The 26,371-nt window shown below is 44.6% G+C and overlaps 1 protein-coding gene across 3 annotated transcripts in view; it reads left to right on the top strand.

Annotated features, from left to right (window-relative positions):
* Positions 1-26,371, top strand: part of LOC137433010 (uncharacterized) — a 585,711-nt gene that overhangs the window by 496,655 nt on the left and 62,685 nt on the right. The window lies entirely within an intron of this gene.

The following is a 26,371-nucleotide window of genomic DNA, read 5'->3' as shown; positions in this document are numbered from 1 at the left end:
TCTTCAGCAGGGCATCATCAGCCAAGATAAATTGGACAAAAACAGAAGAGCTGTGGCTTCAACCCTCTACCTATCCCCTACCTGCCCCCTTATTTACTCTCCCTCCTCCTCTCCCTGCCAATCTTTCGTGAAGAAGAGATGGGATTAAGTTCCTAGGGGTGTTCCTTCGCCCTGGAAATTTTGTGAGGCATAACTGGGAAGGATTGTTGGCACACATTGAAGTACTTTTACTGAAATGGAAGAACTTGCCCTGCCAACTGTCCTACCAAGGTAGGGTACTAGTCATCAACAGTCTGGTCACCTCTATGTTAGGGTACAATGTTATTTCCCTGCAGCCACCCAAAACTCTGGTGGAGGACCTACAAAAATGCGTCAACCATTTCTTCTGGTCCGGAAAGCATTGGCTGAGACCAGATAGTCTAAACTTACCAACTGCAGAGGGTGGCCAAGGGCTTGTCAATGTCAAATGCCGCATCATGGCTTTCCGCCTACGAACAACATGGCACTTCTTGTTTGAACCATGTTTGGCTTGGAGATAGCTTACCAGCTGCATCTTACGTCAAGCGGGGAAGTTGGACCTTGCACAGGAGCTGTTCCTGATTGTTCGACCAAGATAGAACTGTCGATGCTACCTGCCTTTCACCAAAGCCTACTGAATGTGTGGCAAGCCTTTACCCGTCTCCGTGACCCCTCGACTTGTGTTTGATCCATGTTCTTCAACAAACCATTATTTCACAACTCTTTATTTGGTGAGTGTGTGAATGAAAGCACCTTCATTCAACAGTTTATAAATGCCTCAGTAACAAAAGTGTGTCATTTGAGAAACGCCACCAATGACAGGTGGATCAGTGCTACCGCTCTGGCTTTGACGGTTGGCATTATATCGTGTCGCAGAGTTGACAGCTTTTTGAAAATGGTGCTTCGCTTCGACTGAGCCTCAAATAGATGGGCAAGCAACCCTCCCAGAACCACCTCTTTATCTTCTCCACCCTTCGTTCAATCTTTGTCTATCTGGTTCTCTTAGTTTGTAACCGATTAGTTTTGGCCGCTCTCTATCCTTTTCTGCGAGCAATCGAAAGACCCTGTATGTGCAATGCTTAAAAATCCTTTTTCCTTCATTGTCTTCGTTGTTTTCATCCCCTAAACCCTGTAGATGGCCTGCGGGTCCTGCCGAATACCCCTCACCTTCACTCTATTTGGGGGTGGTACTATAAACAGCCCGTGCTGAAACGTGTTGGGGATCTTCACTGGAGAATTGCTCATTGGATCCTACCTACAAATTCCCTAATTCACCGCTTCTCACAAGCGATAAGTGAGCAATGTCCATTTTGTGGACAAACTGAAACCTTGCCCCATGCGTATGTACGCTGTGACCGGTTGACATCTTTATTTATTTTCTTTCAAATGTTACTTTCACGGTTTTCCTTTGTTTTTGATTTTCCTGCCTTTGTTTTTGTCCTTCGTGGGCATTTCAATTCCCCAACAACAATTTTAATTCATTTCTTTCTTTTGCAAGCCAAGTTGGCAATATATAAGACCAGGACATCAAAGATACGCAATGATTCTTATGGTACAGATGTTTTGGAAATGTTTAAAGCTCTCTGAGTTTGAAGAATTAAGCTGGAATTTTGTTGTTCTTCTGAGTTTCAACTCTTTGAGAAGCAGTGGTCTGTAAGAAATGCATTTTGCAAAATAGCTGAGGGTCAGTTAGTATTTACTATGTAGTTGATTTCCCTAATACTTTCTTGTTTGTTTGCTTATATTTTGTTTATTTATCATGTTAAGGTTTGTGCAACTCTTGTGATTGTTTTCTTTGAATCAACATTTATTGTTTTTAAAAAATACTTTTGTAATAAGAGGACATAAAAAGTCGAAAAGTCGAAGTCTCTCTCTCTCTCTCTCTCTCTCCCTCTCCCTCTCCTCCACCGATCCGTCCATCCGATTCTCTCTCACTATCTCTCTCACTATCTCTCTCGTGTACCCCCTGTTGGTGTGTTTGGGTGTGGCAAGATGGCGGCTGTGCATGTGTGGTGAGGTATGGGCTGCTCCGACCTTCGATCTTTCTAACCCTTTTTCTCATCGTTTTCACCCCTTTCTCCCCCATTTTTGTTTATTTCACATCGTTGCATTCCATCTGTTCCACCAGCATGCCATCCCTTGTCCTCGTTCCCTCTCTACCCCCCCCCCCCCCCCACTCCCACACTTTGCGCCCGTATTATTGTCTCCATTCCAACTTCATTTCATCTTTCTCCCCCTTCTTTCTTTTTCTTCTGTGATATATATATATATATATATATATATATATATATATATATATATATATATATATATATATATATATATATATATATATATATATATATATACAGACAGACAGAGATAGAGATAGATAGAAAACGCACAGCTTACGGTGAGGTGGAGTGGTGAGTTTTTCTCAATCGGCACTCTGAGGGGGTGCCCTGGTTCCTCATCTTTTTCCCCATTGGGAGGTGTGTTGCTTTTGGGTTTTTTTTTTCCTCGCATTCACTTTGCTCAGCTAGTGTATGCCGAGTGGCGGATTTTTCCTTTTATTGCTTTACAAAAGGCTGTATGCCGCCCCACCCTTTCCCCCTTTCTCTCCACCCCTACTCCCCTTGCTGCCCCTTTCCTCCCCCCTTCACCCATCTCCTCGGTATGGTACAGTGGTGTCACAGATCACAATGTTATCTGTGGGTTGTCCCAGCGAGTAGGCTAAACACGTTTTTCCGACGGCAGGTGTACATCGTGTTTCCCACATCTAACGTGGATAAAGTACTTAACGCAGTATTCAAATTTCGTATCGACAATCACAAATATCAAGTATACGCATCCACGGAAAAATTAAAATGTTTCATCTGTGGTAACTTTGGGCATTTAAAGTGGTTCTGTCCCCGAACTGCACCCTCTATAGCCGAGCAGACACCCCCCCCCCCACCCCCCTCCATCCCCGCATCCACTATCCCAGACGAGGTACCATTAATATCGAAAGCCTCCGGTAACAATAACGTGTGGGCCGGATTTACACTCGTTTCCTCCTTAAGGAAGAGGGAAAACACCTTAGGATGCGCCCCCATCCCATACGGAAAAGGTGGTTAGAGAGTCAGAAGCGTTGGACACAGTTCCAGCATTAATTGATCAGATATCGATGAGTAATCAATATGAGTTACTGAGGAATGAGAATGTAGATTCTCTACCTGTAGAGGCAACAGACCCTCAGCTTATTATCGAGGATGTGCACGCGCTACCTCCAGATAAGGCCGAAATCCAAACTGCCTTAAATCCTTGTGCGGATGACGAGTCTGGTCGAGACTCAAGAGGGCCAAAATTCGATCCCGCAGTGTCCAAACTTACCTAACGACGACCTTTCAACCCCAATAGTCATTGTGCCGGCTCTCTTGGAAAGCATTCCCGAGGAAAAATCCCACATTGACCAACATGTTGCGGAAACAACCCCCCCCTCTTCCCCACCCCCACATTACCTGAGGCTCCGGTAAAACCTGCTCCTGCAGTAACAGTGCAGGCTGACACCTGCACACCACAGATTACTCTGGTTCCTCGGGAGCCGGTGATCACAAATTTCCCGGGCAGCACCTCTTACATGTCAGAGGAGGAATCCTATGATATTGAAGTGTTCCCTACAACGAATTAAATTGAGGTTTCACCAACTCAAATTCTTCAATTTCTCAACCACACCTTCAGAAAAAGACACATCGACGTTAAAGATTATTTTTCCGATCTGCATGGGCTTATTTATACGGCGAGGAACATTATCCGCCAGCCCAGCGCCGACCACTTCACGGAACCTCAGTGTAGCAGGCTACAAAAGTCTCAATTGCCTGGACACACCAACTCGGTTCTTCTTCGATTTTGAATCGAAGGTTCCTCACCCCCAAATCACCACCTTGAAACGTCCGGATGACTATTATTACTCACCCCAAATAAATCAAAGTTGAAGCTAAACTCTATTTTCCAAGCTTTAGAAAGCAACAGAGGTTGATCTAAGGTGCCTCCTATTTGTGTGACGGTATCAACTCCTTAACCCCTGAGCCTGGAGAAACCACTGACACACGAGGAACTCCCTATTGCTCTCAAGAGCCTTGGAAAAGGGAAATCACCCGGTCTTGATGGACTGCCATCAGAGTTCTTTGAACTGTTTTGGGACTTGATTAGGCCTGAACTGCTTTCAGTCCTCCAAGAGAGCCTCAAGAGGAACGACCTCCTGTTGAGCTGCAGAAGAGCAGTACTTACCTTGCTCCCCAAGAAAACCGACCTTTTGCTAATTTCCCATTGGAGACCGGTATCGTTACTTTGCACCGACTATAAGATTTTTTCCAAAGCCATTGCTCTGCGCCTTTCACACCTTCTTAAGGACATTGTAAATGTGGATCAAACCTATTGTGTTCCCGGTCGTAATAGCCACGATACCGTTTCTGTCATTGCGCTGTGATTAATCTTTGCGACATATATCATGAACGCATTGGTCTTGTTTTCTTGGATCAAGAAAAGGCATTTGATTATGTTTGTCACAGATATTTGTTTGAAGTATTGCAACGGTTTGGATTTGGCCCCTCTTTTGTTTCATGTATACAGCTATGTTATTCCAACATATCTGCCCTCCTTAACATTAACAATGAAGTGATTCCCCCCTTTTGTATTGAAAGAGGGGTAAGGCAGGTCTGTCCACTTTCAGCTGCCTAATATACCCTATCCCTTGAACCTCTTGACCACTGTCCAGAAGTCTGTTTGGCTTTACTATCAGAAGGTCAAGCCACCCTATTAAGACCAGTGCTTATGCTGATGACATATGTGTTTGCATCAATGATTCCAATGACATTACCAGGATGATGCATTGTGTGAATATTTTTGGCAAAGCCTCATCTGCAAAGATAACGAGGGAAAAACAGAAGCACTGTGGCTAGAACGCCCTGTCCACTCTCCTTTTCCCTCCTCTCCCTCTCCCCCTCCCCCCCCCCCCCCCCCCGCCCTCACACACCCTTCCTCACCCCCGTCTCTACCCGCTAATGTCACCTGGAGGAGAGATGGGATTAAATTTTTGGGGATTTTCCTTGGCCCTCGTGATTTTTGTGAGGTGCAACTGGCAAGGCTTTCCTGAACGTATTGAATTGATTCTGTTAATATGGAAAGGCCTACTTTGCCAGCTGTCCTACCATGGCAGGGCATTAGTAATAAATACCCTGGTTACTTCAAACCTATGGCACAAGGTTTTGGCTCTACAACCACCCACTTGGTTGGTTGATGAAACACAGAAACGTGTCACCCAGTTTTTGTCTCCCGTCGCACCGCGGAGCGAAAGGGGGACTATGGTTTTCCCCTCCGTGCGTACGTGCGTGCGTAAGCGAAGGACCGCATTCGAATTTGGTGTGCGGGTGCAACCCACGTCAAAATCCAAGAAGGCCACAGCCATGTATGTCTGAACCTTGTGAGTGGAATATCTTGAAAAATAAGCAAAGTATCAACTTCTAATCTGGTGAGTGGGTGTATCTAGGCATTAGGAAGAACGCTATTGAAAATTGGGTCGCCACGTCAAAATCCAAGATGGCCGCCACCATATATATGTATGAACCTTGTGAGCGAAATATCTTTTAAAATAAGCGAAGTACCAACGTATAATCTGGTGTGTGGGTGTATCTAGGCATAAGGAAGAAACCTACTGAAAATTGGGTCGCCACGTCTAAATCCAAGATGGCCGCCGCCATGTATGTCTGAACCTTGTGAGCGGAATATCTTGAAAAATAAGCGAAGTACCAACTTCTAATCTGGTGTGTGGGTCTATCTAGGCATAAGGAAGAAGGCTGTTGAAAATTGGGTCGCCACGTCAAAATCCAAGATGGCCTCCACCATATATATGTCTGAACCTTGTGAGCAAAATATCTTGAAAAATAAGCAAAGTACCAACTTCTAATCTGGTGTGTGGGTGTATCTAGGCAGAAGGAAGAACGCTATTGAAAATTGGGGCGCCACGTCAAAATCCAAGATGGCCCACCTCCATGTATGTCTGAACCTTGAGCGAAATGTCATGTCATGGCATGTTTTCTGCGTCTTCCACTTTGTCAACTGTTACGGTTTCGGCCCTAATGATTGTTGTTATGATTATTGTTGTTGGTTCGAAGTATTCTGGTGATTGTGGTTGAAGGGAAAGGCTTATTATAGTTAAAAGATGTAAAAGCGCTCCTCGTAAAATGTGGCCAGAAATCCGGATCGTGACCGGAATAGGTGGAGCGAGGAAGAAGAGGCGGGAGGAGATCGTGAAGAGACGTGGTTGTTGAAGCTCCGGACCGAGCGGTCGACGTACAGTGCGAGCGAACTTTGCGTCCTTGAAGGGAAGTTCGGGCGATAAGAGATATCGCCGGAGTGCGTGGAGCCTGTGTCGTCGGGTATCCTCATTGAGGTTCCGGAGGATCCTGGCCTCAAAGCCCGGGTTCGAGTGAAAGTCGTCCGCCATCTTCGCCACGCGAGCAACCTGCAGTGAACCGGTTTTGGTCCGTGTCGCCTGGGCATTATTCCCCGGTGGTTTGCCGGGGACGGCTGTGCAAGAAAGGGCACTTGAAAATTATACGGAAGCTCGCGGATTGAACTGCAAACGTGTACGTCGGAGCGCGTCTTTGTGAGGTTCCTTTCCACCGCTGTATTGCTGGGTGCTGAACAACGTGACCTCGGGGTCACCTCGATCGCCTACGCCTCAATTGACTTTGATCGGGCCTTGACTCCCCGATCGCGGGAGCGCACAGAGACATTGGGACTTCGCCTTGGAGGGGTGCAGAGACATTGGGGAGGTGCCATGAGTTTGGCGTTAAGGGGCTTGATAAGGTTACCCTCGTAAGATTTGATAGTAGGGGTGATTGCCCCCATTGTTGTATGGCTCTTTCTGTGTGATTTCTAATATATTATTGTTTGTTCATAACCTGGTGTGGTTGCATTATTGATTTGACTGTTTCATTTGCTGGTTCCATTGAGGGTTTCATTATTTGCCTGATTTCAACCAAGGATAACACATATTTCTGCCGGGGACCCTCTCGGGGTTCGGAGGTCTACCGAGACCAGAGGTAAGGGGAGGACCCCGTAACACAACTCGCATCACTTCCCCGACGGGGGACCTAGGCGTAACGCTTGTTCTGGTCTGGAAAGCACTGGCTACAACCAGAAAGGTTGAACCTACCAGTATCTGAGGGTGGCCAGGACTAGTCAACATAAAGTGCCGAATCATGGCCTTCCATCTTCAGACTATTTGGCAGTTCTTGCATGAGCTGTTGTTGTCTAGGAGAGACCTTGCTGACTGCACCCTGTCACATGTGGGCAATTTTGGTTATGCTAAGGTAATTTTCCAAATGGACCTAACCAGGGTTGATTCATCTTCACTGCCTTCCTTTTACCAAAGTAGTTGAAAACATTGTCACACATACATTCGGTGTGACCGCCTAACCTCTCTATTTATGTTTTTGAAAGTTTTGTTTTCACGCCTTTCTCTTGATTTTAGCTTTCCAATATTTATTTATGTTGTAGCAGTTCGAGCAAATTTCCTTATTTCCCAGGCCAAGCTGGCAATTTACAAGACCAGGAAGTCTAACTTAAAGAATGATTTGTACAGCACAGACACCATGGTAACTTTTAAGGCACTTTGTGAAAGCCGAATAAAACTCAAATTTTACTGTTGTTCTCATTCCAGTCAGTTGGAGCTTCTTTTGATTTTTGTAAAGTATCTGTGGTCTCTTCGGTACTCACTTTCTAGAACGCGCTTCATTATTGTGTTTACTTTGTTCGTTTAAATTTCCTTGTTTGATTTATATTTACTCCTCTGTAAACTGTCTGTGACTGCTGGTTCTGGTTTATTTGAGTTTGTTGTCACAAGTCCTTTATTTATTTTTTACGAGCAAAAGTACCTGGCATCGCCGGGTAACAACGAGTCGCTTCCAGACAGAATTATGAAGAGGGTGGGGGGGGGGGGGGGGGGGTGGGGGGTGGGAGTAGAGAAGGGGTGAGGGGGGAGGGGAGAAAGGGAAGGGAAAGGGAAGGGGAGTGGGGAAGGCAAGGAGAGCGGGGAAGGGGAGCAAGGAGAAGGGTGGGAGCGAGAGGTGTGTTGGAGTGCACGGCACTTTATTAGGAGGGAAGAGTGAAGAGGGGACAGAGAGGAGGGGGGGGGGGGGTGTGTAGAAAAGGTAAGGGGTGAGGGGGAGTTGGCAAAGAGAATGATATGCAACGAGAATGCTAGGTTATGATTGCCGGAGACTCTTAACCTGAGCCAGATTTAAAAATTTTAAGCTGCAGAATTGAGCTTAGCAGCAGTTCTGACTGCTAAAAAGCATTAATTTGTTCTCCGGGTGTTTGCAGACGTCTCCGGGTGGACAGCACAGATGAAGTACACCAAACACAAAAACGGCACCCACAAAGATTTACCTTTAAATAGTCTTCTATAAATATGAAAATCAAGCAACAAATCAGCAAAATGTGGAAACCACTGAGAGCAGACAAAATGTCGACTTTACATTTGCAATGATAAAGTTTGACATGGCGGACATTTGATTTGAGTTCCAAACACATTTGATTTGTTGTTTTTTAATAAGTATATTTTTATAGGTATATTAATATAACTATCTATTAATACAATGAAAGTATCGCACAAAAATGTTAGTCAATAAAAAAATGTGTATGTAAAAACAAAAAGGGAGCTCTGTCTATTGTAACGCCATGGCTTGCGAAAGCAGCCTGAATAGCATTCACCAAGTGGTGGTTCACTTCTTTAATCATATTCAAAGAGGGTGTGATAACACACCCAAACTTCCTTGGCCCTGTGACTAATTAAGTACACAGGTATTTCTCACTTCATTTGAAGAGCCCTCGCCAAGTGGCTTAAGCACTCAAGTAAGCACTCCAACGAAATGGGTGATAAGGAACGGCTGGCTTGGCAAGTCATAGCAAGCTGATTGCTTCTGGTTGAAATGGCTGAAAATGTTCAGGACACCACCTCTTAAATACTTTAAAATATACGCAATCTGGGTCCATCATCTAGAGGGAATTTTAAAAACAGATCACAGGTACAGTGGAGTGACACCCTATCCCATGGAAGTATGAATGAAGTTTAAAATTATTATTAAGTTAAATAAATAAAAAACCCAGAAGGAGAGTTAAAAAAACTAACCCCAGGAGGAGAATGACAGCCTCGCTTAAATAAATTAATATATACACACACTTAGTTATAAGAATCATTAGATACTATCCGAAACCCGTGGAACATCCACGGAAGGGAGGATGTGGTGTATGGATAGAGTGTACCATTATGGATGGCATAGGGGATTTGCTTGTCCGAGTAAGAGTTAGGAAGAAAAATGAGAATGAAGAGTGCGTATATGAACAACGTATTTATTGCAATCTACTTAAATGACAACGCTACGATATACTTTTGAAAAATGAATGGATTCGTAATAGGAATCGGCATAGCACCACTCTGGCCACACTGGCGCAGTGGTGTGTGTCAATGGAAAGGAACAGCAGTAGAACCATAGACTGTCAATAGAAAAGGATGTCTGACATCAATTTGACATTATTGCACAGGAAATGACAAACAAAGAAACAGTTCATTTCCATCGGGTAATATTACGATGAGAGATCAGCCGATACCTTTATTATGTCCATCAGCATCCATGGCACTTAGAAGAAGAAAAAAACGTGGCATCAGCCAGCCGCAGCCAACTATCACGTACCGTCTCGAAGTCAATGCCATCCTTTTATCTCTTCGTATACAACTCACTGATTTCTACCTTATCGTGAACAGGGTAAAGCCTACTTTGATAATCATGAACGGTGGCAGATGCAGGAGTTGGTGAAACGAAAGGGGGGGCGGGGGGCGGGGCTGATCATGACCTACCCTACGCCACATGGCCTACGCCATTTGTTGAGATCATGGCCACAACGGAAACACAACAACTGGATAGGTAGGGCCTAGGCCTATGCCTACTTTTCGTCACTCGGCGAAGTACACTTTGTTTTAAGCTTTCAGAAGCTGAAGCCTTGGTATTTATTGCTTTATATGATACTGATGGGCTGCTGATCGGTTTCACTTCATTGTAATCACAGTATATGGAAGAAATTATGGTAAACCCACCTGATGAGGTTAGCGTACACCGCAATCGATGACACCGGCACAAATGCATGCTCAGGATTGTCCACTCAGTGGACGGCTTGCTGTCGCCTTCGACTGTCCAATCAGCGGACGGCTCGCTTCGCCTTCACCCAGCAGACGCCAATACGATGGCGTCGTAAGATGGCGTCGTATCGGCAGTTAATCGGATGCTTTTGGGCCCCAAAGTCGACTAATTCCGATTTTTCGAGTATGGCTGTACGTGATAAACAAAGAGCGCGGTTCGTAGATCGTAAATCCATTAGTGCCGTGGGCATCGGGTCACTGGGTGCGGCGTAAAAGGGATAACAAAGTCGAGTCCTTACGCTATTATTATATAGATGGTAAATTTTGTCAGATTTCACTCCAGATTTGGACATCTATTTCGTCTACAGCATCCACTCCTCATATCCGAATCCAGATTTTGATGATGTGTTTCAATTATGTAATGATAATCGATCGTGTTTGCAAGGCTGGGCACGTTTGAATAGGCCGAAACAAAATGGCGGCTTCAGAACCCAGCGAGTGGCAGTAGGCTGACCAAGATTGTGGGCCGCCATATTGGTAAGGCTTTTTCGGGTTTTTTCTTTTGAGCACCTCGTTAATTATCTTCAAAAAGGGTGTTATTACACACCCAAACACCCAGTTTTCATCATTGCAATCTGTTGGAGGTCCCGGTGTATTGCATGCAAAGTTTGGGGCTGCTAGGTTTCATGGTTTTGGAGTTATGGAGGGGACGGACAGACAGACGGACACTGCCTTTTATTATTATATATATATTTTAAATAAATGGGACACAAAAGTCGGCCTGTTTCTCTCTCCTCCACCAATCCGTTCATCCATAGAAATGGCACTCCTCATCAAACAAGGAGACGATCTAAAACACAACACACCAACACACAGAGCACCAGACATAGTAGAGAGTAGAGAGGGATTCACACATCAACTCAGAAATCAACAACAAAATACTCATGAAAAAACACAAAACTAGCACTCCTTTCTACACACACTAAACAACTGAAACACTTGTACAAAACCATAAACAGCACCAATAACTCCAACAGTGGCATAACACCCTCACATGCAGCCATAACTACCACAGACAACAAACCATCAGAAAAACAACAAGCTAACATCCTCATCGACCATTACAAAAACACAAGTCACATTGGACCAGAAAAGAGGAAAGATGTATTACATGATGAAAATTCAGCTACCAACTCGATACCACCATCACAACATTCACTCCCCCACAAAACCAAAAATAATCAAAAATCTTCACAGGCTACCGGCCCTGGCGACATCTCCAATTTATATTTAAAACACCCTGCACCACACGGCACATCGGCCCTTGCATAAAAGCAACTTCTCTTACCAACACTCAAAAAACACACAACATTTGGAAACTAGGTAAAATCATCTATCTATAATGCCAGTAATCTCTGTGTGTCTGTCTGTGACCGCTGTTTCTCAACAACCACGGGTCCGATATACTTGAAACTTGCCAGGTATATTGCTGGGGACCCGAGGATGTGCCTTTTCAAGGTTTCATATTAATCGGACAAGTAGTTAGCGAGCTATGTCCAAAAAACGATTCAACCAATCAGAGAGCAGCGAGCTATCACGTGTGCCGAACGTGGCGAACAGACTCTGCCTCGGACGGCACATTTGAGAGCGTATTCATTTATTTCACGTTGGCAAACTATGTTGGCGTTAAACTATGTTTTAAAACTAATTAAAACTAATTTGCGATTCTTTCGCTTTCCTGCGCGTTTGTGCACGCTATGGCGATTTCTTTACCAAACTCCGCAAGCCGTTCGCTTTGGACCAAACCATTTCATGTAAATAGAGGGGGGGGGGGGGGGGGATTGTCACCGTACTCGCAAGCCGTTCGCTTTGGACCTAACCATTTCATGTAAATAGAGGGGGGGGGGGGGGGGGGGGATTGTCACCGTACTCGCAAGCCGTTCGCTTTGGACCAAACCATTTCATGTAAATAGAGGGGGGGGATATAATTTTAGATATATATATAGTACGGGCATGCCCTAGTTACCCTAATTTAACCAAAGATCCCACCAAAGCAGCCTCTTATAGACCTATCACATGACTGTACACCCTCAAAAGTTACAGAACACCTTATACTTGCACTCACAAACCCTCACATCCCTCTCTCACACACCCAACACGGATTCAGACCAAATTCCTCCACCACCACTTTCCTCACAAAACTCACACAAAACACCTTTGAAGGCTTCAACAGCAGGAAACCACCAAAACGCACTACTCTTACCACAGTAAATATCAGTAAAGTGTTTGACACCCTCCTAAAACTCTTACAAGCAAAACACTCAATATATGCACAAACATGGACAATACCACCCAACGCTGGCTGCCCGACTACATATCAAGTAGACAGTCATAAGTAATTTTTATTGGCAAGTCATCACGTACATGATACTTTCCTAATGGAGTCCCCCGGGGCTCAGTCCTCTGACCCACAGATAATCTGTTCATGCACGACCTTCCACAACCATCTGAGAACATACAATCCTTTGTTTTCACTGACGTCACAGTTACCCATCTCGCATTGCGCGGTGGCCATTTTGATACCCAAGCTAATCTGTCCGTGTACGCTGATATTGATTTGTTGCGTTGGTTTATGGTGAATGCGGATCGCAAAAAGTCTGTTTTATAAAGTAATTTTGTTTGTTTTGTCACGTTCATGTGGAGTGTGGTGCCATCTGGTTTATATTACATATTGTTGCCCAACAAACACAGAACATTCGGTTTAAGTTTGCCGTGGACCAGTGAACTGGTGAACACCTGGGCAGTGGGTCAACCTGCAACCAACTACCTGTAGAACAGACTTGGAGTGTACGTAAGGATACGGTAGATCCAGGCTTGAGTATGGCTAGCAGTGCGAGTGCCAACCTTGGCTACCAAGAGACGCTCCCCCGGACGTTCTTGTTCGTTACAAAGAGAAGATTTCTGTCATTGGGTGTGACCTTTATGGTCTATCAAATGATCAATTTGAGAAGAATGTGAGCAAGTGGCCTCAGGTGACCCACATCGACGTGATCAACTACCTGTTGTTCAGCAAATCGGCCTATATCAAAGATGAGTTGAAGAAGTATAAATCCCCCGAGGCATACAGGTTGTCAGGTCGTACCAAGATGGATGGGTGCGACAAATCCGACACAAAGAACTGAATGACGTCCACTTGATTCGATCCAAGGTATTAATATATTAAACAAACATGTATTTTTTAAAGCTGCTTGTGTTAATGTTATGGACCTGATTGATTAAGTGCCCTCCATTTGTTCAAAAACCACTGCAGTTTTAAGCTGTGCATGCATGTGTGCATACTTTGTAGACATGTGACGCACAGTGCGAAGTGAGTGCTGCCATGTGTGCTTTGTGCGTATGGCCATAAGTCATCACCTATATTTATCATGTAAGCAACGAATACATAGCACGTTCTTCACATGATAAAATCGAGATTCATTTTGACCGAGTTGATAAGAGTACATAACTTTAGAAAGTTTATTGGACAGTTTCAAATTCAATACTTTTATGTTCCAGGTTTCGCATTCCATGAAACATGTTTTTACTTACTGTTAACAAAATGCTCGGAGCAGACAGGTGTGCGATCCCACTGTGATTCTGTTTGGATGTCACTGCGATTGATGGCAGCCTTCCACAAACGCCGCCTCTCTTCACTTAAATTTCTTGTTTCCTCACCCTGATTCAGTAGAAGTTTGGGCGTTTTGTAAAACTTAACTCCTGGCCTAACGCCTGGCCTGTTTGAACAACGAAATACGCCGCAAATTGGCATGACTGGTCGTGAACAAAAACTATTTAATGTGAATCCGCTGACGACGTTGTTCGAGAGGGTATCAAAATGGCCGAGGTGTCCCAGGGTGCCCTGCGCGCGTGCTCCGATGACGTCACAAGAAAACAAGCAATTAGCCTCATGTATAGAAGACATAATCATTACCTCTACTCATAGCAACATCAACATCGCCACAGCACAACTTCAACCCTTCCTCAGCACCCCAAAAACCTGGCTCACCATCAACAGACTAAAAGTATCCCCCTGAAAATCAACAGTTACTCTTCTAACAAATTACACCAAGGAATGTAGTGCTGCACCACACATCACACTGAACAACATCGCTATTCCTCACACACACAAGCCAAAAATACTTGACGTCAGTTTTAACACATACATGTCCTTTAGTCAGGGCCCTTAGGAATATTTTAGGGCCGTTTGGTTCAAATTCTTCCAAAAGCACCAAATTTGGCCCACATGTTGCCCATGCCATACTCTTTCGATTTTTGACGGGCGCAAAGACGGGCGCCCCCCCTCCCCCCCCTCGGGGGCCCCATATTGGCGAAATACTAAATGGCCGCCACCCGGATTAGAGGAAAATCAGTTAAATAACCAAAAGGGTTGGAATCATGTATGATACCACTTTTCAGGGGTTTTCGAGGTCGAGGAATCCAATTATGATGTTATTTTGATGATTCGAGGTCAAGGTCAACCCTCAAGGTCATCTTAAAGGTCATTTTTGAGTCAAACATGTCGGTTTTTGAGTTTTTTGTCAAGATTTACGTGAGGTTCACCATTTTATGTTTCTGGGTTAGGTAATCGAACTCTGACCTTATTTTTGACAATTAGAGGAAATATTTACATGTCTATTTCCTAATTTTCAGGCATATGCAGTTCATCAGTCTAATTACAAAGGTACGGATTTTGATGTTTTATGAACCGTATGCCATATCCTTGTGTTTAATTTTTGTGCGATCATGATCCGGGTTCATGTATACATGATTGTATACATGTCATAAATATGACGTCATAGGTCATGTGACCTGGCGGCCATATTTGATTTTATGAAAACCTTAAAAATGGATCTCTGCCTTCATTTTTCGATCGATTCATTTTGAACTTTGACCACTTATAGTACGCCATGTGATTGGATGCATATCCTAATTATGACGTCATAGGTCAGGTGTCATGGCGGGATGGACCGGTATGGTCCCCGGATCATACCGCCCTTGGCACCCGTCAAAAATCGAAAGTATGGCATGGGCAACATCTGCACCAAATTTGATGCTTTTGGAAGAATTTGAACCAAAATATCCCTAAGGGCCCTGACTACTTCTCAGATCACATCATATCATTCTCAGATCAAGTTAGGTCTCATTCTCTTGCCTCACGATGATCAACAAAGCAGCGTTGATGACAAATTACAGATGGAAGTATGTCGATGATCTGACTTTGGTGGGAGGAGTTTCCAGATCACAACAAAACACAATGCAGATGCACATGGATGCTCTGTGTGCGGTGTATAGCTGAAAAATGCAAGATTATGCAAATCAACTTCCTGAAGCACCTATCTACCTTTCCAATCTCAAGTACCCATTGATGACTCTCCCTTACAACGGGTGGACTCGCTTACCCTTCTCGGCATCACCATCCAAGCTGACCTGAGATGGAATAGTTAAGTTCTGCAAATGGTTGCACGTGCTTCACGACGGCTGTACAGCCTGTGCGTTTTGAAGAAAAATGGGTGTTCATCTTGGTGACCATTTGCAAAAAGTACATTTGCCCCCATACTCTCGTTCGGCTCTCTGTGTGAGGCTCTAGTTTGACCGAGGCACAGAGTATCGAATTGATCGAGATTGAACGAGTACAGAAGCGTGCAATCCGTTGAATAAAAACAACTATAACAGTAACTCCTCACACAAACTCCTCACACGGTTCAGAACAACTCTCCTCCAATCGGGAGTCATCGTTAAATTCTGCCTCATGTCCTGTGTTTATTTGTTTGCTTGTTTGTTTTCTTGTTTGTCCGGGCGATATCTCAGCCATCCTTCGAGCTAGGAAGCTGAAATTTTGGTACAATAGTGAGCAAGTGCTTTAGCACTTTCGGTATTTTTTTTTGTTTGATTAATCAATTAATTGATTAATCAATTAATTGATTAATTACTTAATTATTATCGATTAATTAAGTCCTTATTTATTTTCTTTCTCATATGGCCAATATCTCAGGCACTTTTTGAGTTAGGAAGCTGATATTTGGACACAACAACGACCAAGTGATTTGGCTGTAAAGGGTATTTTTGATTTATTGATCAATTAACTTTTTAAATATTTTTAATATTTTTTTTGTATACAGAGTCGAGGCTCGTGAAAGAGCTAACATTTATCAAACAAACAAATCAAACAAACAAGCAAACAAAGTATATAAAAAGGGGAGCGGTCGACAAGATGGGGAGAGAAGGGGAGGAAGCACACAAACACAACATTTGAGAGCAGGGACATCGGGAGATGTGTGGGAGGGAGAGGGCTTGGGGGGAGGCAGGATAGGTATAAAACGCAAGGACACCAAGGACTTCCAGGAAAGAAGTCAGCACCTCAAAAAAGTGGATTTGGGGTGAAATTAGCGGGGGTAGAAAAGATCAAGGTTTTGGATTGGGGAAGATAAGAGATGGTGGTGAACAGCCGTTTTAAAGACCTCGAGGGAGGAGTGGGATTGAAGAGAGTGAGGGAGTTTGTTCCAGAGGCGGGAGAAAAGAGGAATGAAGGAGTGAAGGTGAGCAGAGAGTCTTGATTTTGGCAGTTTAACCATAAGAGTTTTGCAGGCAGATCTTGTGCGACCTGTAGGAATATTTGGGGGACAGAGCTGGGGGAGCAAGGCCGGAGAGGAGTCGGTAGAAGACGGAAAGACCACCAACCTGCCTGCGGTGAGTAAGTGAAAGGCCCTCGGAGATAGCGTCATCGCGGGAGATTCCAATGATTCTGAACGCTTTGGTTTCAACAGCGTGAAGACGAGCTAGGTGTGAGGCAGGAGCACCAGCCCAGAGGGGAGAGCAGTACTCCATTGAGCAGTACATCAATTCATTAATTGATGAATTATTTAATTATTCGATTAATGACTTAATTTTAAAAATTTAAGTTACAGATTCCGATGAAACGGTGGTGGTTTAGGTTTGCTATTAGCCAATTGATTAATAATTTAATTATTTTGCTATTATTATTCATTAATTTTAACAACACAATTAATCAATCAATTATTGTTTCTCTCGATTTTTGTCAAACCTTTCAGGCTACTGCTTGATGCCTTCTTGTCTGTCTGTGAGCAGGATATCTCAAAATGTTATGGACAGATTCGTATGAAACTTGGTGGACAGGTTGGGTGTGTGACAAGGACAAATTGATTAGATTTTGGTGAAGATCCAGATGCAGATCAGAGAATTGTAAAAGTGATTTGTTTCACCATTGAAAGATGGGGCCGCAAACGATATATAACAAGATATCTCAAAACGTTGTGGACGAGTTATGACAAAACTTGGTGCATTAATTGCATAGGTGAGAAGAACAAGCTGATTCGATTTTGGTTAAGATCCGGATGCAGATCCAGCCTATCGGAGGGATAGAAAACCTAAATTGTTCAGCCTGGTGGAGGTATGCGCTCTCCCAAGTGCTGGACTAGTTTTGGCTGCAAAGGTTCTCTTACAAAGGAGTGATCTCTCGCATGAAAGTTATGATTCATTTTGGAGGACCTAATGATTAAAGAGATTGGATAAAGTATTGGAAATAGTCTTATGCGACATTGTGCCAATAACCCAATCAGCTTCAAATGGCAAAGGCCCCCTGAGTTTCCTGAGTATCAAGCCATTGACAGTTGAAGCAGTGCAATGTCGCAGATTGGGTAAAGATGATTTTCAGTAGTATTTGATGCAACTGCTTATGGTTGAGAACCTCAGCTTCATTGTCTTCGGGAAACTGTTATGAAAACGAATAAGGAATTGCAAGCAGGTTCAATAATACTAGTAAAAAACATAAACAATGCAATCTCATATTGCCTCTTTAAAAATGAATGTAGGCCATAGCCCTTTGCAGATAACGCAAACAATTCGGGCAGTGGCAAGAATGAAAGCTGATGTTCTTTTGCAAGAGACGCATTCGGAGGGTACTCTTATATAATTATAATTGAAAAAACTTTTCAGGGGCCAATGGTTGGTGAGCGGGTTTTCTATCTCGACAGCGGTGTTGCCATTCTTTTAAGTCGTACGATTCATCCCCAGAGAATTTTATACGTCTACAAAGGGTATCTGCTTTCTGTTGAGTTATTTTGTAATAGACAAAAGATTATCTATGATTCCCCCTCACCCCAGCCCCTCAAAGCTTCCCCACAAACCACCTCCTCAATGTTTCCCTCGCTCAGCTTCCGTCTCGTCCCACCTCCTCTTGGCTTCCACCCCTCCCTCTCACCATCCCTCTCAGCTCCCCCACCCTCCACCCCCCATCTTGCCCCTCTCGGCTCTCCCCATTCCCATCGCGCCACCTCTCAGCTGCCCCTCACCCACCTCCTCTTGGCTACCCCTCGCCTCACCCCTCTCTGCTTACCCCTCATCGTATTCCCTCTCATCTCCCCTCCCAGAATAACCCACCCCCGACAGCAAAGTTGCTCTTGACATCAATAACTCAATTTCTCACTGTCTGTGGACTGATCTTACACCTTCCCACCCTCAGGAGTACAATTGGCTGCAACTTCCCCTCCGCTTCCAACTCTTTATTATGTGTTGTACCATCCTCCAAACAGTGACGATTCCATCTACACTCATCCCAACTCTCTCTTCCTCATGTGTGGCGATTTCAGTTGTTACCAGGCAACTTGGCTGGGTGTTGGTACTTCTCTCACCAGCCATGGGACTTCAGCAAATGACTTTGTGACTCCATGGGACTATCCCAACCTATAAACTTTCCAACCCGCATTTCTGCCAATTGCAAATCTTCCCTTCTGGACTTGATGACAACCTTCCCTTCAAATGTCTCCTGCTCTTCCTTTGCTCAATTTGGATTATCTGATCATGTGTTTGTGAGAGTCAACATCTCTCTGCTAGTGAGAGCCTCAATGCTGGGGAGTCCGGCAGTTCACTCGCAGATTCGCAGATTGGCAGAGACTGCAAGCAGCCATCTCTCTTTAGGAACGGTCTCCCATATCTACTGCCACAGATGTTAACTCAGCCTGGGAATTCTTCCATAGAAACCTGCTCTCTCTCCCATGCACAGATTCATCATCATCATCGTCTTCAATTATCCTACCCTTATTCCTGCCCATGGTATACTGAATCCTGAGGTGAGTCTGTTGTTCTGAAACAACTTGCCTTCTCTTCCTGGAAAGCAAACTCAACAGCAGACAATCTCAACTCATTCCAAAAATCCCACAATAAGTGTGTCTGCTCTCAGGAGAGCCAGAAAACATCTGCTCAACCTCAGGATTGAACTTTCAAACTTGTCTCCCTCCTCTAAAACCTAGTAACACCTTGTTAAGGCCGTCTCTGGAGTATGCTCCCCTTTCATCCCTTCCCTCTCTTCAAATGGCACCACAGCCGACTCTGCTTGTGAGAAAGCTTAATGCCTCAATCTTGTGTCCGCAACCCCTCACTCTCTGTACCCACCCTTCCCAGTCATACCCAACTGCTCCGAGACCATGTGTCTTTTGCACCTGATAAGGTGGAGAAGTTTCTGTTCAGCCCTTGATTCTGATTCTGCAATTGGACCAGATGACATCAGTTCACATTTCCTAAAAACCTGCTCTTCTGCTCTTGCACATCCTCTCTCTGCCCTTTTCAACCTATCATTTGCCCAAGGTCATCTTCCATTTGCTCAAAATTAGAGATCACCACAGCACTGCATAACTGGAATATGTCTTGTCTTGGTACAGTGCATACCTCCGCCAGGCTGAATAGTTTACGTTTTGTATCCCACTGATAAGGCAGATGTGGATCCAGACCTGAACCATAATCTAATCAGCTTCTTCTCGTCTCACCAACTCATCCACCTAGTTTTGTCATAATTCATCCACAACTTTTTTTTAAATATCATGTGATATATCGTTTGTGGCCCGAACTCTCAATGGTGAAGAACCACATTAAAAATGTAAAAATTCTCGTATCTGGATCCGTAATCAGATCTTCACAAAAATCTAATAATTTTGGCCTTGCCACATACCCAAACTGTCCATCAAATTTCATCTGAATCCATCCACAACTTTTTGACATAACCATCCACAACTGTCGACAACTTTTTGAGATATCCTGTTCACAGGCAGACAAACAAACAGACTGACAGACAGGGGTGAAAACATAACCTCCACCCACCTTCGATGGTGGAGGTAAAAAGGTGCAAAAACCGTTACCCTGAACTACAGACGTATTAGCTTACTTCCAATCATCAGCAAAGTCATGGAATCCACAATCACAGTTTATATTAAATCCTTTCTTCTCCTACCGACACCCTCCTCTCAGATCACCAATTTGGATTCAGACCAGGTCAATCTATCTTGGACATGCTGTCTCTACTCACCGAACAATGGATGGAAGCTCTCTCTCATGCACAGATTTATCCCATCTCGTCTTCAGTTGTCATACCCTTCCTCCCGTCCATGGTACACTGAAGCCTGTGGGTTGGCAGTTGCCAGGAAACAACTTGCCTTCACCTCATGGAAGGCGAATCCAACTGAAGGCAATCTCAGTTCCTTTCACAAAGCTCGGAACAAGTGTGTGTCTACCGTCAGCAGAGCCAGGAAACACGATCTCTCCACTCTCAAGACTGAACTCCGAAACCTGTCTCCCTCCTCCAAATCCTGGTGGCGTATGATCAAATCTCTTTCTGGTGTTTGTTCCCCCTCAATCCGCTCCCTTACCTCAAACGGATACACAGCTGACTCTGCACGTGAAAAATCCAAATGCCTCAACTCTGTGTTTGCCTCAAATGATTGTGTCCCGAACCCATCTCTCTCTGCACCCACGTTACCCAGTCAAACCCAGCTGCTCCTGGACTCTGTGTCCTCTCCTGACAAGATGGAGAAGTTTTTTGTCAAACCTCGACTCTGATTCTGCAACTGGACCAGACGGCATCAGCCCACGGGTCCTAAAATCCTGCTCTGCTGCTCTTTCACATCCTCCCTCTGTTCTCTTCACCCTCTCTTTTGCTCAAGGTCAACTGCCATCTGCTTGGAAATCAGCCAACATCACCGCTTTGCACAAAAAAGGTGCAAAAACAGATCCTAGCAACTACAGACCAATCATCATCAAGGTCATGGAATAAATCATCACTTCTGACATCAAATCCTTCCTCTTCTCCAATGGCTTTATCTCAGATCATCAATTTGGATTCAGACCAGGTCACTCTACTCTAGACATACTGCTTCTGCTGTCTCAACAATGGATGGAGGTCCTTAATGCCAAACAGGAAATCAGAGCTGTCACCCTTGACATATCATGTGCCTTCTATATGGTCTGGCACCCCACTCTGCTCACCAAACTCTCCTTCTATGGTATCCATGGAAATCTCCATGCATGGCTTGTGGACTTCATCTCTGGTCGTAGTCATTGTGTGGCCCTGAATGGAATTCTCTCATCTCCCCTTCCTGTTCAGGCTGGAGTTCCCCAAGGCAGTGTTCTGCACCCTGTGATTTTTCTGGTCTTCATCAATGATCTCTCCGACTCTCTGGAAAATCCTCTCTATCTCTTTGCTGATGACTCTACTCTCTGCCGCTCCATTGCTCATCCCTCAGATCGGCAGTCTGCAGCCTCCTCACTCTCTGCAGACCTGGACAAAATCACAGACTGGTCAAACAAATGGAACATGTCTTTCAATCCTGACAAGTCTCACACTCTCATGATGTCTCTCCGAAAAGACCGACTGGACAACCCTCCCATCCACTTTCTGAATAATCCTCTCCAAGAAGTTCTGTCACTCAAGCTTTTGGGTCTCACTATCTGCCATGATCTTTCCTGGGAAAATCACATTTCCAAGCTGGCCTCCAAAGCCAGTCGCCGACTGGGCATCCTCCGCCATGCAAAGTCCTTCCTTAGCACACCTGAGCTCCTCACCACATACAAGGCTTTCATCCGCAGCTCAATGGAATACTGCTCTTCCCTCTGGGCTGGTGCTCCTGCCTCACACCTCGCTCGGCTTCACGCTGTTGAAACCAAAGCTTTCAGAATCATTGGAATCTCTTGCAATGAAGCTAACTCTGAGGGCCTTTCACTCACACACCGCAGTAAGGTTGGTGGTCTTTCTGTCTTATACCGACTCCTCTCTGGCCTAGCTCCCCCTGCTCTGTCTGTGCTCTTTCCCCAAATATTCCTAAAGGTCGCACAAAGTCTGCCAGTAACTCTCTTCTGGTGAAACTGCCAAAATCAAGACTCTCTGCTCACCTTCGCTCTTTCATTCCTCTTTTCTCCCGCCTCTGGAACAAACTCCCTCACTCTCTTCAATCCCACTCCTCCCTCCAGGTCTTTAAAACAGCTGTTCACCACCATCTCTTATCTCCTCCCATCCAAAATCTTGATCTTTTCCATCCCCGTTAATTCACCCTAGATCCACTTTTTTGAAATACCGACTTTTTCCTGGAAGTCCTAGCAGTGTCCATGTGTTGTTTTTTTTTGTTTTGTTTTTTACCTCTCCCACCCCCGACACCCCTTCCCATGCCTCCTCCCCCCAAGCCCTCTTCCTCCCACAGATCTCCCGATGTCCCTGTTCTCTTCTGTTGTACTTGTGTGCTTCGCTCTCTCTCCCCCCATCTTGTCTCCTGCTCTCTTTATTATTGCATGTTTTGTGTGTCCGTTTGTTTTTTGTGTGATTAATGTTCGCTCTTACACGAGCCTCGATCTTGTATCCAAAAAAACAAAACAAACAAAAAAAAACTTGTCAACTCGGTGTTGGACATGAGATCATTGCTGTCTCTCTGGACATATCCCGTGCTTTCAATAGAGTATGGTATTCTGCCTTAATCTTCAAATTGTCTGCCTATGGCACAAATGACCAACTCCACACATGGCTTTCTGACTTCCTGTACTCTCGAAGCTAATGTGTGGCACTCAACGGAATTATTTCATCTCTTCTCCATGTCAAGGATGAAGTGCCCAAAGGCAGTGTTCTGGGCCCAGTCCTATTCCTGATCTGCATCAATGATCTCTCTGACTCTCTGGAAAATCCTCTTTATCTATTTGCTGATGACTCCACCCTCTGCCGTGACATCCATCATCCTTCAGACAGGCAGACTGCAGCCTCTTCCCTCTCTTCAGACCTTAACAAAATCACAAGCTGGGCAAAACACTTGTAATATGTCCTTTGAACCGCCTAGGTTCCTGCAGAGCACACGTGGTGCACCATGAACTTCCTGCTGGTGAAACTCCCAAAATCCAGAATCACTGCTTCAACTCCACTCATTTGTTTCTCTTTTTTCCAGCCTGTGGAACCAACTTCCTCCCTGTCTTCAACCTCATCCTCCCTCCATGTCTTCAATACAGGTGCTCACCACCATCTCAGATCATCCCCCATCGAAAACCATGATCTTTTCTACCCTCGTTAAACCCATCACAAGTGATGAAGGTTGTGGTCAGGTTTCATCGAAATAGTGTAGTGTAGTTTCTGAGAAGTAGTTTCTGTAGGTTAAACCTATAACCCCTCATAGATCCTCCATAGACCCAGATTTTCTTAATGCCGTGAACAAACTTTGGTACATCACGGGTGATGAAAGTTGTGGTCAAGTTTCATCGAAATAGTGAATGTAGTTTCAGAGGAAAAAGCTAATTCCAATTTTGGGGGGTAAAACCTGGACCCAATTTTTGACCCCTGGTAGACCCCCTTAGACCCCGATTGTTTTAAATATTTTTTAATGCCTTGAACAAACCTGAGTTGCAACATAACAAGTTGCAAGTTGCAACCACCATCTCTTATCTTCCCCCATCCAAAACCTTGATCTTTTCTACCCCCCGTTAATTCACCCCAGATCCACTTTTTTGAAATTCCGACTTCTTTCGTGGAAGTCCCAGCAGTGTCCATGTGTTTTTTTTTTTACCTCTCCCACCCCCCACCCCCTTCCCATGCCTTCTCCCCCCAAGCCCTCTCCCTCCCACAGATCTCCCGATGTCTCTGCTCTCCATCTTGTTCTTCCGCTCCCTTTATCATATGTTTTACGTGTCAGTTTGTCTTTTTGTGATCGTTAGCTCTTACACGAGCCTCGACCTTGTATACAAAAAAAACAAATAATTTGTGCCACATTTGGTCATAATCCCATCTGCAGTTTCGGAGAAGAAGTTGCAAGTGTTTATGGCCTGATGACGCGCCATCCCATAAACTCTCAGGGACGATGTTCCAGGTGAGTTAAAAAGAAGCTTTTTATTGTGCAGGTATTTATTTTCTGGTTGTAAGGGTATGGGTTCGAGAGAAAATGTCATTTCATATTTAAAAGTGGTGCTCGCGATACTTAATGTAGAATAAAAGTTACCAATTGTTTGTGCCCCCTCCCCTTACCCATCCCAAAAGGGTGTTCATCAAGGTTGTACCTTCTGCGGCCTTCTTTATGCTCTTGCCCTTGAGCCACTTTTGCCATCTATTAGACGGCGCATATCTCTCATATTAAGAAGTTTCATATTCTGATGACATTCGTGTCATAATTAGGAGTCTGGTTCGTTTCTCTGCATTGGCTCAGTGTTTAAATGATTTTTCTGTAGCCTCCTCCAGCCAGGTGAACTGGAGCAAAGGTGCAGCCTTATGGTATACCTCATAAACAAAATCTCATCAATACCATGACCTTCTCTTCCACATAACATCTGCAAAAGAGACGGGGTTAGATATCTCAGTCCATCTTGGTAATCTTAAGATGGAATCATCATTTTGTATGCAGTGCACGGCTGCAGGAATGCCCCATTTAGGTTAGAGCAGGAATTTGGAATTCAGCCAGCGTGCCGGAGATAGCTCGCCTATCTTCAGGAAGGACACCGTAGCATCTTTAACATCCACCAACTAAAGCTGACAGACGCGGCGTCCAGTTTACCGTCCATCCAAGGGAGAGCACACACATTGATGAATAGCGTCGCGGTCCCACTCCCTCGCCACGCGTCCCGCTCCACTTCTCCCTGCTGCATGTCCCCTGCTCCCTCGACCCCTACTTACCCCAACAATGTGTCGCCTTCCCCCACCATATGCCAAATCTCACCTGCTCCTCGTCTCCTTCCCTTCCCTCAAGGTGTGTTCCAGCCAATATTCGACAACTCCATTCTCACATTTCAAATCTCTCCCTTCTTGTTTACTGAAATGTTGCTCTCACATGATGTTTCTAATTCTCCTGTTTCCCTCCCTGACTATTCTCTTTTCCGCGTTTTTTTTACCCAAGTCATTCACGAACCGGATGTCCATGCCTGAAGTCAAAAAATTTTTAATACTTACATAATTTGCTAACTGGTATCCCCACCCAGGTCATACTTTACTCTTCAACTAAAGTATCAAACAAGTCCGGCTACGACGTTGTTAGACTATCGGTCTTGTTTTGAAATCAATTACTTTTTATCTTTCTCTCTCTCACCGCAGGCAGGTTGGTGGTCTTTCTGTTTTCTACCGACTCCTCTCCGGCCTTCCTCCCCCTGTTCTGTGTCTGTCCCCCAAATATTCCTGCAGGACGCACAAGATCTGCCTGCATCCCTCTTATGGTTAAACTGCCAAAATCAAGACTCTGCTCACCTTCACTCTTTCATTCCTCTTTACTCCCATCTCTGGAACATACTCCCACACTCTCTTCAATCCCTCTCCTCCCTCCAGGTCTTTAAAACCTGGACCATCACCACCATCTCTTGTCTTCCACCATCCAAAACCTTGATCTTTTCTACCCCCTTTAAAACACCCCAAATCCGCCTCTTTCAATCCCCAACTTCTTTCCTGAAATTCCTAGTAGTGTTCATTTGCTTTATACCGTGTACCCATCCCTCCTCCCCAGCCCCCCTCCCCCTTCCACAGATCTACCGATGTCCCTGTTCTCTACTGTTGTGCTTGTGTGCTTCCCTCTATCTCCCCCTCTTGTCTCCCGCTACCTTCATTGTATGTTTTATGTGTCTGTGCATGTTTTCATGTTCAATGTGTTAGCTCTTACACGAGCCTCGATTCTGTATACAAAAAAATTAAAAACAAAAGTACTCCTTTCAATGACAGTTAAATAATTAATGCAGTGTCCCTTTTCACCTCATCACTAAAGCAGGAATTTATAAACTTTCTCGAGACAAATATTATTTCTGGCTGGAGTGATGCGAGTGGCATTTATGTCAGAGCGACTTGGGCTGGGATCTCCTGTGTCCCACTCTGGTCCAATATATAAATAAATCTTTACAATATATATAAATAAAATACAAATCTTTTCCACA

This window comes from Myxine glutinosa, chromosome 8 (genome assembly GCF_964187855.1).
Source record: "Myxine glutinosa chromosome 8, kmMyxGlut1.1, whole genome shotgun sequence".
NCBI lineage: Eukaryota > Metazoa > Chordata > Myxini > Myxiniformes > Myxinidae > Myxine > Myxine glutinosa.
This window is presented reverse-complemented; position numbering and strand designations above follow the sequence as displayed.